General features: G+C 36.6%; 1 long non-coding RNA gene across 1 annotated transcript; it reads left to right on the forward strand.

Moving 5' to 3' along the window:
- Nucleotides 1–5,628: 5,628 nt before the first annotated feature.
- Nucleotides 5,629–9,121, forward strand: LOC127174965 (uncharacterized). The gene is made up of 3 exons (XR_007828929.1): nt 5,629–5,726; nt 5,965–8,651; nt 8,774–9,121. It is a non-coding gene; the product is annotated as an uncharacterized LOC127174965 (long non-coding RNA).
- The last annotated feature ends 561 nt before the right edge of the window (nt 9,122–9,682 follow it).

The raw sequence follows: 9,682 nt of genomic DNA on the forward strand, positions 1-9,682 counted from the left end.
CTAAAACAAATGAACTGCTATTCATGTATTGCACAAAAGCAACAAGACCAACTATATAAAACAAACACGATTAACAGGCTCAGAAGCATAGGTGGAGTTTCTGTTTATAACGTGTTTGCAGTGTTGAACATGTTGATTTCTGAAATGCAATGGACAATCAGAGAATCCACTCACCGCTTGAAATGCCGTGCATTCTGCAACCACGCACACAGCAGCCTATTGCTTTTGGTTAAAATAACAGCGGTTTGTGAATGTTGATGCTTTAATAACAAATATTTTATCGGAGCGTTTATGCTGGGATGGTAGGCAGTTACAAGTTCACTATTTTACGTAAATTGGATGTACAGAAAAAAGTAACGTAACGAGTAATGTAACTAATTACTTTTGAAATAAAGTAATCAAAACAGTAATTTGATTACTTTTTAGAGGAGTAATCAGTAATTAGTAATTTAATTACATTTTCAGAGTAACTTGCACAGCACTGGTCCTGATGAACCTTTCAATTTCAATTGCCTTTCAATTGGTATGTAATAATTAAAGTGAAGATTTATATTTCTGGGTTTTTATTTTGACCTTAGAATCAAACTAAACTCTTGGCCAGAGACACACTTTTGGCTGATGTTACTGATCAAGGTCAGTTTGAGAATGGCACAAACGCACATGCAGTTCACAAGAAGTTCCCAGGCTCTAGAACACTCCTCGATGCCCTTCTCAGGAGTTTTATGAAAATAAAGAATGACGAAAAGAGGTACTATACAGAAGTGATTTCCTGTTTTCTTCTGGAAGAGTGATTATCCAAAAAACTAACATGGAAAAAAAGATTAAAATCACGCAAGATTTCAGGTCAACCATTCCGTATGAAAATTGCACACTGATCTCACTGTTGTACTAAAAGAATTTCTTGAGTAATATTATGTGAATAGAGCTATCACTACTATCAGCAACTGCTTTAATGCATGAAAAAAAAAAACAATGGATCAGTTTAATATGATCCAATTATCACCAGGAGACATAATCTACAGATGTATAACAGGACTACATGAATAATTTTTGTTGACACAAATAACTGAAAAGTGGATGGGTTGTACCCAGCATGCTTTGCATGGGGTCGCATTAAGAAGGAAATAAGTTTTTTTTAAATGTAAAATTATCATTTTAAGTGTTTTTAATGAAAGAAAATTACATGTCAGAGTTCTTATACATATAATGGTGAGTTATTTTTGACATTTAGAAGAGGTTTGAAGATTAGAAAAGTTCAATTAAACAAATAATGTGAAATGACTAAACATTATTTGTTTAATTGAACTTGTTTTAGTCTTGTTGTATGAACCTGAACTAATTGTGTGGGAAAGTTTACTATAATTTTATAAACAAGTGTGATTAAGAATGTAAAATATCTGAGAGTTACCACTTTTTTTCTTTCTTTTTCTTTTTTTTTCTTTTGGTATAACACAGCTTCTGTAATTGCATTTCCTTCCCCAGGCAGAGTAAAATTCCTCAGAAATGGCCTGTACAAGAAGGTTCAGTAGAGCAGAAAATGCATGGACAGAACAGTATTTATGTGGTTATCAGGCCAGGATACACAGGCTCTGATGACAAGGTTCAACTTGAAGAATGCAGTCCAATGCAGCCACCAAGGACTAAACCCAGTGGCCCAACGAACATTTCAACCTTGGAGAGAAATCTTGCCAGGAAAAAAGTTTAACAAAAAAGTGGCCAGTCAGGAGCATTTGGTCTCCCCATTAATCACATATGACTGGAATGTTTACCACATGGAAGAGGCTAGAACAATACAATATCTTATGTTTTTAGTAGTTTATATGAACACTGCTCTGGGTGTGTTTGTGTGTGTTCAGTACTGTGTGTGTGCACTTGGATGGATTAAATGCAGAGCACAAATTCAGAGTTGGGGATCCAAATGCAAGGCTGTATTTACAGACGTAGTCAAGACAGGCAGGGTCGAACACCAGCAAACAGTATCATCAATGAATAATCCAAAAGCATAGTCCGAAACACAAGCAAGGGTCAGGGCAGGCAGCAAATGATCATAAAACTAGGAAACAATCAGAGTCAAAAACACAGGGGAACTAGGAAATACAGAAAGATAAACACAGGTACTAGGAAACAGCGATACAATAATCAGCAAACTTAAACACTGAACAAACAGCTTATATAGAAGACCAGGAGAACACATGACAAAACCAACCAATGAGAACAAGACACATATCAACAAGGAACCAATCAGGACATGACACACAGACAAGGGTGGCACATGACATGATCACATGAGGGGCAAGGGAAACATGGCAAATGGAGTCCAAGAAGCAAAGGCAAGAGTCCGGGGGAGGAGTGCCCTCCAGTGGAGATCACAGGCACTCCAGCAGGCAATCGTGACAATGGGATATTTGCACTTTAGTGTAAATAAACACTCCGTTAAGGTGCAGGGGTGACTATCATGCATTACCACATTTTACTTTGGTTTACATTACAATACTGAAAATTTTGCAAACCAGTGGATATCACAAAAAAACCAACGTGTAAACCTGTCAACCCTCCCGTGTTTCCTACCAATTTATCCCGCTTCAATCCTGTTTAAATATTTTCCCGTATTTCTCCCCTTTTTTAACTATGAAAAAATCTGTATCTCGGAAGCCATATCGGCAAAAAATAATAGCAAACATGGTGGGAAAAATGACATTACACAGCACATTAAATCACAACGGCACAATCGTGCAGCAGCAGCACAGAAGGACATACCGGCAGTGGCGGTTCTAGGATTTTTCTGTAACAGGGGCCATTAAGGGGCCACATGTTACATTCAGGGGCCAAGTACAGGGTACATTCAAGCACACAAAATAATTTATTCAGTACGGTGCAAATACATTTCGGCAGTCATTCCTTTTTCAAACGCTCTAATAAAAAATTATGAGCCAGTAAAGTTTAGATTTTTTTTTCATTTATTTATACTGTGTCCTTTAGGACACAATGCATAAATCACACACACACACACACACACACACTAAAGTACATCACAGCGATTAATATCATCGGTTAATTTTGTAAAAAACCTCTGAATGGCTCCCTGTGTCTGTCCCTTTTTTTTTTCATGCTCACTATATCTGCCAAACACGATAGTTAACATTATCACACAAAGGTCTAATTACATACGGTTAGTGCATGCAAAAACTCTAAAGCTAGCGCCACAGACGTTTGACAGTTCCTCCAGTTTTTCGCGATCGCTGAATACAACGCAAAATCAACAAAATGTTGAATTTTTTTGCGGTCCTAAATAATTCCTAATTTAACCGCAAAATAATCACAAAAAAGAAAAAGACCTCACAAAACATTAAATTATAAATCAACCAATTGAAATATCTCTAGTTTAATTAAAGTTTCACTGCATTTTTACGTGAATACAGATGTTGTATTAAATAAAAAAAGCTTTATGCATTTTGTTTGTGATTTGAGTCGTACGACTATTGTGCATCTGACATAATACTATTATGGTAAATGTGATGTCCTAATTATAAAATATAAAAATCGCAATTTTTTTCACAAATTTTTGGAAATTACCACCACAAAATCAGTCATTTTGATTGCAAAAATCACACAAAAAAATCGTGAAATCCTGGAGGGACTGGTTTGATAAAGTTAACTACAGAATCTTTGCTAGCGCTATCTTAGCAAAAACATGTTAACATTGCTTACAAGTTTATTGGTTTACTTCGACAGTGCTTCCAGTGCTCCTTCCACAATTTAGTTAACAAACCTAAAATAAGTGAGAGCAGCAGCTAAATATCCTTTCATATTTTGACAAACAACACGAGGATTTGTGACTCACCAAGAATTGTCTTTAAGTTGTAAGTAATGTTAAATGGATTCTTTCTCCCGCCTACAGTCATAACGTCAGACAATGTTCTGGGGCCCGTTCTTCGTACGTCGCTTATTACATCCAAGATCAAATGACACATCCAAGATAACATAATCGCGCTAATCATGACCTGGCTAATTTGGTTCTTCGAACGCACCTGTTGTTGATGATTAGTATGGCTGGAGTGAGTTATCTGTTGGTTTAAAAGGGGCTATGTATCGATACTTAAAACCATGATCAGCAATGCAGCGATTGGCTGGCGGCAAGACAGCAACGTAATGACATCATATGATTAAAAAACACACCTGACGAAAAACATGACAAATTTCTGGACTTTTATAAGGAAACAGCCAAGCGAACAAAACTACATCATGTTTTAATAGATTAATGAAATGTGCACTGTTTTTATTTAATTTATTATTATTATTATTTACCCCAATTATTTATATTCACGATTTCTAATATTTGTACAGACTTTATATTTTTTATTTCAATGTAATATTTAGCAATTAATTTAATTTTATATTTGAAACAAATTTGCTACGTAACAGCATTAATTAAAATTTCTTAAGGGTCAAGATCTCACATTATCTGTATCTCATGTGCTCCATAAAGCCACTCCCATAATAGCTGTCATCATTCAAATTAATGCACGCCTCTACATTATCTGTATAACGTGTGTAAGATTCTAATACATTTATAAAGTAATTATTTTATGACGAATAAATCTTTTAATGAGTAAACATGGCTGTCTATTATAGATTACACAACATTATTATATTATTTTCAAATACATTTTTTTTAAATTATTATTATTTTAAATTATTGTCCCTGGGTCAATAGTATTCTTGTAATAAAGTAGTAGTGGTTGGGACAGATTTTAAGTATCAATTCTGCTTAAATGCAATTTGCTTAGATGCAATCTAATCCTGTTTACATGAAATAAGCCTGCTCCCGAGCAGGTTTACGCTTACGGATCTGTTGCTATGACAGCAAGTCCCGGATGAGCTTCGAAGAACCGAACGATCCAAGATCACGCGAAATCGTCAACAATCAAATCCAGCTAACTTAGTTAGCGAGGTACGAAGAACGGATCCCAGGTATAGCTCAAGCCAAAGCCGCAAAGATAATATAAAGCCAAGACCTCTGCTTCTTCTCCCAAGTTGCATCGACACATTACTGCCGCCAATTGTTTAGGGGGGGGCGATTGCATCTGTAATCGTTGTGAAGAATTCTCCGGTTGCTCTTCTCGTCGACGATTGATGGAAGGGGGGCCAATCAGGGGCCAATCAGATTTCAGATTTTTCAGATTTCAGGGGCCAATCAGATTTTTATGGCCCCGCCTCTAGAACCGCCCCTGCATACCGGCCATTTCGACCATCATAATTGAAGGGATTTCCCATGGGGTCTGTTTCAGATTTAAGGCCATAAAATGTCTTAAATGTCTTAAATTTGGGGACAGAACATTTAAGACAGAAAAGACAAGAACTGAGATAGCTGACACTCTAAAAAATGCTGGGTTGTTTTTTTCAACCCAAATGCTGGGCTGAGACTGCTGGATAATGATGTTAAGTTGATTTAACCCAATTTGGGTTAAAAATTGGTCTTAATCTATAACCCAGCAGTGCTGCGTTAGGAACGTTCTATTGAGTGTGCTGTTCTATTGAGATAATCACATTTAACCTTGTATAAAGTTGCAGTTTAGTGACACCTTCTGGATAAAGATTGGTACTGCACTTAATGTTAGAGTCCTTGTTTGATGACATCACAAATGTGAGTCTAGCAGCAATATGGAAGAGCACACTGTCATGGCTGTTATTGCTTCCTGATTTAAGTTGTATTGAAGGCACATTCGGTATGTAGACATTGTCTAATTATTATTTTACTTATGTTTACGTATACATACCCTATATCCATGTTATTTTACATGTTGGATATTAACTTTATTCTTATTTGGTCAATTGTATTACCTATATGGTTTAGAAAAGCATGTAGCCAGCAATATGTTTTGAAAAAAGGTCCCAATTGTGCTTGTGCATGTACATATTACTGATTTTGCATACTTACCATTCTGTATTTTGTATGTTTTGCAGTTTTACGTCATTCCACAAGCAACAGTAAAGGTTAAACATTACTCCTTGAGTCTGTTGTCTTTTGGGAAACGTTATCTGACTGCCGAGTCAAGCAAGGCGTTTGATGCAGAGGGCAGAACAGAGAGTATGCACATCACGTTACCATCAGACGACTCCAGTGCGAGAAGCTGCCATTTTCTCAGTGTCTACAGATGAAAACGAGTGAAAGTACGTTAGTAAGGTAAGGAAAGTATGGTAAGTAAAGATTAAAAATGTAAAGTCATCATTCATTGTGTGTGTCCGGAAGTATTTTGAAATTTCATGGAATTCCGAAAAATGTCGGAAAAGAGCTTATATTGAAAAATAAGCGGACCTGGAAATAGTCTTAACGGCCTCTTCAACATTAGTGATTTTCTTATGTCATTTACAGATAATTTTAAGTGTTAATAGAGGGTTATTAACAAATTTACATGTTAATTTAATTTTCTTTTTCCACAAATAAACTGAAAGTAGTTTCCTAAAGGAAATGGTGTCATTTACAGTTTTTCTCAACTCTAAACACAAATCCGTAACTTCTCAATTCAAAACTCAATTCCCCCGAACTTACTATATTCAGGTCAAAATGAAGCTCTCCACTCAAAACCACTCAATCTTGCTGAAAAAAAACAAACTTTGCTCTCAGACATGACACACAAACCCTCAAAAACACACACACTACAACACATTTTTACACACTGATGAGATCAGTTCAAAACAATACTACGAAAACTGGTAATAAGTGTTGCTTGGAAAAAAATCACATGATGAACACAACAAATGTATGCATTTGCAAGTGTTTTAATCCTTAATTTATTGTACTGTAGAGTACAGCACAAAACAGCAAACAACAACAAAAATCATTATTCTGCCCCAGCATCACAGACTAAACTGTTCCTGGACAGGCAGCGGAGGTAAAATCCTCTTGCATGCCTGATCCAACCCTTGCACGCATCAACTAAAATATATGAGACTGCTTGTTTTCTGGCCCTCCCTATTTCTCTTCCACGTTGTTGTTGTCGTCGTCTTCTTCTTCTCCTCCTCTTCCTCTTTCACCTCCTACTCTTTGTCTTCGAAATTGCATATTACTGTATGCGGGATATTGATTGAAAAAGACCGGATAGGATTCACAGTTACACTTTTACTAGTGGTCTGACAAAAAAAAAAAAAAAACAGTCATTGTGAAATAGAAAATAAAAAGGAAATATGGGCAAAGGCAGAAATATAAATTAGAAAGTCCACTGTCAGAATTTGTAACTCTTGTGTTGTCCTCTGTCTATATATGCTTTCCAATTGAAGGTTCATGAGATGTTGAGATGTACCTTTGAGCTATTTCAGAGAACGGCTTTATCATTGGTTGATCTGTAGTCTCTACATTAGTGAAAGTCAATATTCACTTGAACAATTCATGGCAAATTTACAAAAAGTCTAATAGAAATGTGTAGAATATGCTTGACAGTTTATGACAACTAGATAAAAAATTTAGCATTTACTGCAAAAACATATACGATGAGCTAATGACTTGATGTTTTGAGGGGTAAAACTATAGCGACATGACAATAGGAACTGATAATGTAGGAAACAGCAGACAAATCAGTTGCATAATCAGTTGCATGAACGTACCAAAGCAAACGCAACTTGTTAAAAAACAATTAGAAACATTTTATGATGTGCATAAGTGACTAGATGATGTGGAGGTTGAGCAAGTAGTTTTGAGAATTTCATTTCTGATCTGAGAAATGCGCCAAACTGTAAGCTGACTTTGGCCCTTTTATCTCCATCGAAGGTTCTGACTGGTGTGTGATAAATTTTGACTCCTAGTGTTTTTGCTTGGGTAATTGTGTTCTAATTGAGCTCAAACATTGTAGACTTGAGTGAACAGTATTGAATGCTAGTGCTTTCTAAATGATCACATGGTGTAAGCACTGAGAAATGTAGGGATTTGTGTGTAGAGTTATGCAGTAACAGTTCACCGAATCTGACTCATGTGTTAAAGCAGGGGAATAGTGTTTATAGTTCAGGGAAATGGGTGTGCTTTTTTAAAAATGGCATTATGGTTTTGAAATTTTAGTTCAAAAGACTGGTTATAGTGTTTTAGCAATCAAGAAAAACTGTAATAAAGACTAGCCTAATTATTTTGAGGCTGATGAAGTTGTAATTGTTAAAAGTAATGTCTTAGACTTGTTGAGCTTTGTGTCTTCATTGAAGCCTCCATGTGTGAGGAGGCGATCTTCTCAGCTTCTTCAGAAGAGAGGGAAAGATGGTTTAAGTTTAAGGCAAGTAAAGTTCATAATTCCATGTTATCATTTTTTTTTTTTTTTTTTTTTTTACTTAGAGTAAAAGAATGTTTGTTTTTTGTAGATGTTAAAAGCCAGAGACACTCTTAAAAATAAAGGTGCTTTAAAAGGTTCTTCACAGCGATGCCATAAAATAACCATTTTTGGTTCCACAAACCATACAGTCAAAGGTTCTTTAAAGAACCATCTCTGTCTTACCTTTTTATAATCTGAAGAACCTTCTTTCGCCACAAAGAACCTTTTGTGAAACAGAAAGGTTCTTCAGACATTAAAGGTTCTTTATGAAACCATTTAGACAAAAGAGTTCTTCTATGGCATCGTGAGGCACCTTTATTTTTAAGAGTGTAGGGGGGGCTTCATTCTTTCAGGACTGATGTGAGTTATTTTTAGAAAATAAATGTTTCCATTGTCTCCTGCATGTTTACTTCACATTTTGATGCAACAACAGTATGATTCACATTTTATTTAAACCATTGATGTCAGTTGTTTCATTGCAGTACTCAAACCAACTTTGAAGCTAACAACACAGATGCCTGCTTGTTTCTCAGCTTCTTCAGAAAAAGAGGGAAAGATGATTTAAGGCAAGTAAAGGTATTAATTTCATGTTATCAAAAAAAATTTAATAGTAAAAAAATGTTTTATGTAGATGTTAAAAGCCAGAGACATAGGAGAGCTTCATTCTTTTGAAATTGATTTAAGTTATTTGTAGGAAATAAATGTTTCCATTGTCTACTGCCTATTTGATGCAACAACAGTATGACGCCTTTTAATTAAACTGTGTTTCCTTATCTGTCGTACACTCCGAGTTGTGTCAAGTAGTGTACGACACTAGGGGGTCGCTCTTGGGAGCCCAAACACCTCTGATAGTTTGAGAAAAGCCCAATGAAATTGGGTGTGCAGAATTTGCATAGCTGGCCACGCCCCCGGGCATCCGGGTATTCTGTTTCTTCGGAGTCGAATACTGTGTCTCCCTGTGAGAGGCTGCACCATTCACCTCTTCGTCGTTGGTTTCTTAGCGACAAGCAGCGGTCTCTCCCTTCTCATACTCAGATGAGTGTTGTGAGAGTTCCCCTGCGTGCTTCGACGGCGATCTTGAAGAGCAATCTTACTCCTAAAAGAGCAATTTCTCTGAAAGAGCTGGCACGGTTGGGATTGTGTGTTGGTTAACATACCTTTCCCTCCGTGTTCTTCTAGTTGCGGCTACCTTCCCGAACGATCGACACGACCATTGTATTCAGTGTTGAGACTCTCATGCTGATGCAGCGCTTGTTGTTGTTTCATGTTTTGCCGGCGAAAACATGATCTGGGTGCGTTTGTTCACGAGCCGTGTACTTTTACGTGAAGCCGCGGCTCACCTCGACTGCTTCGTTCCGGTCCTTCTACTTCTGGGTACGAGGCCGCTACGG

Source organism: Labeo rohita, chromosome 2, assembly GCF_022985175.1.
Source record: "Labeo rohita strain BAU-BD-2019 chromosome 2, IGBB_LRoh.1.0, whole genome shotgun sequence".
Taxonomy (NCBI): Eukaryota; Metazoa; Chordata; class Actinopteri; order Cypriniformes; family Cyprinidae; genus Labeo; species Labeo rohita.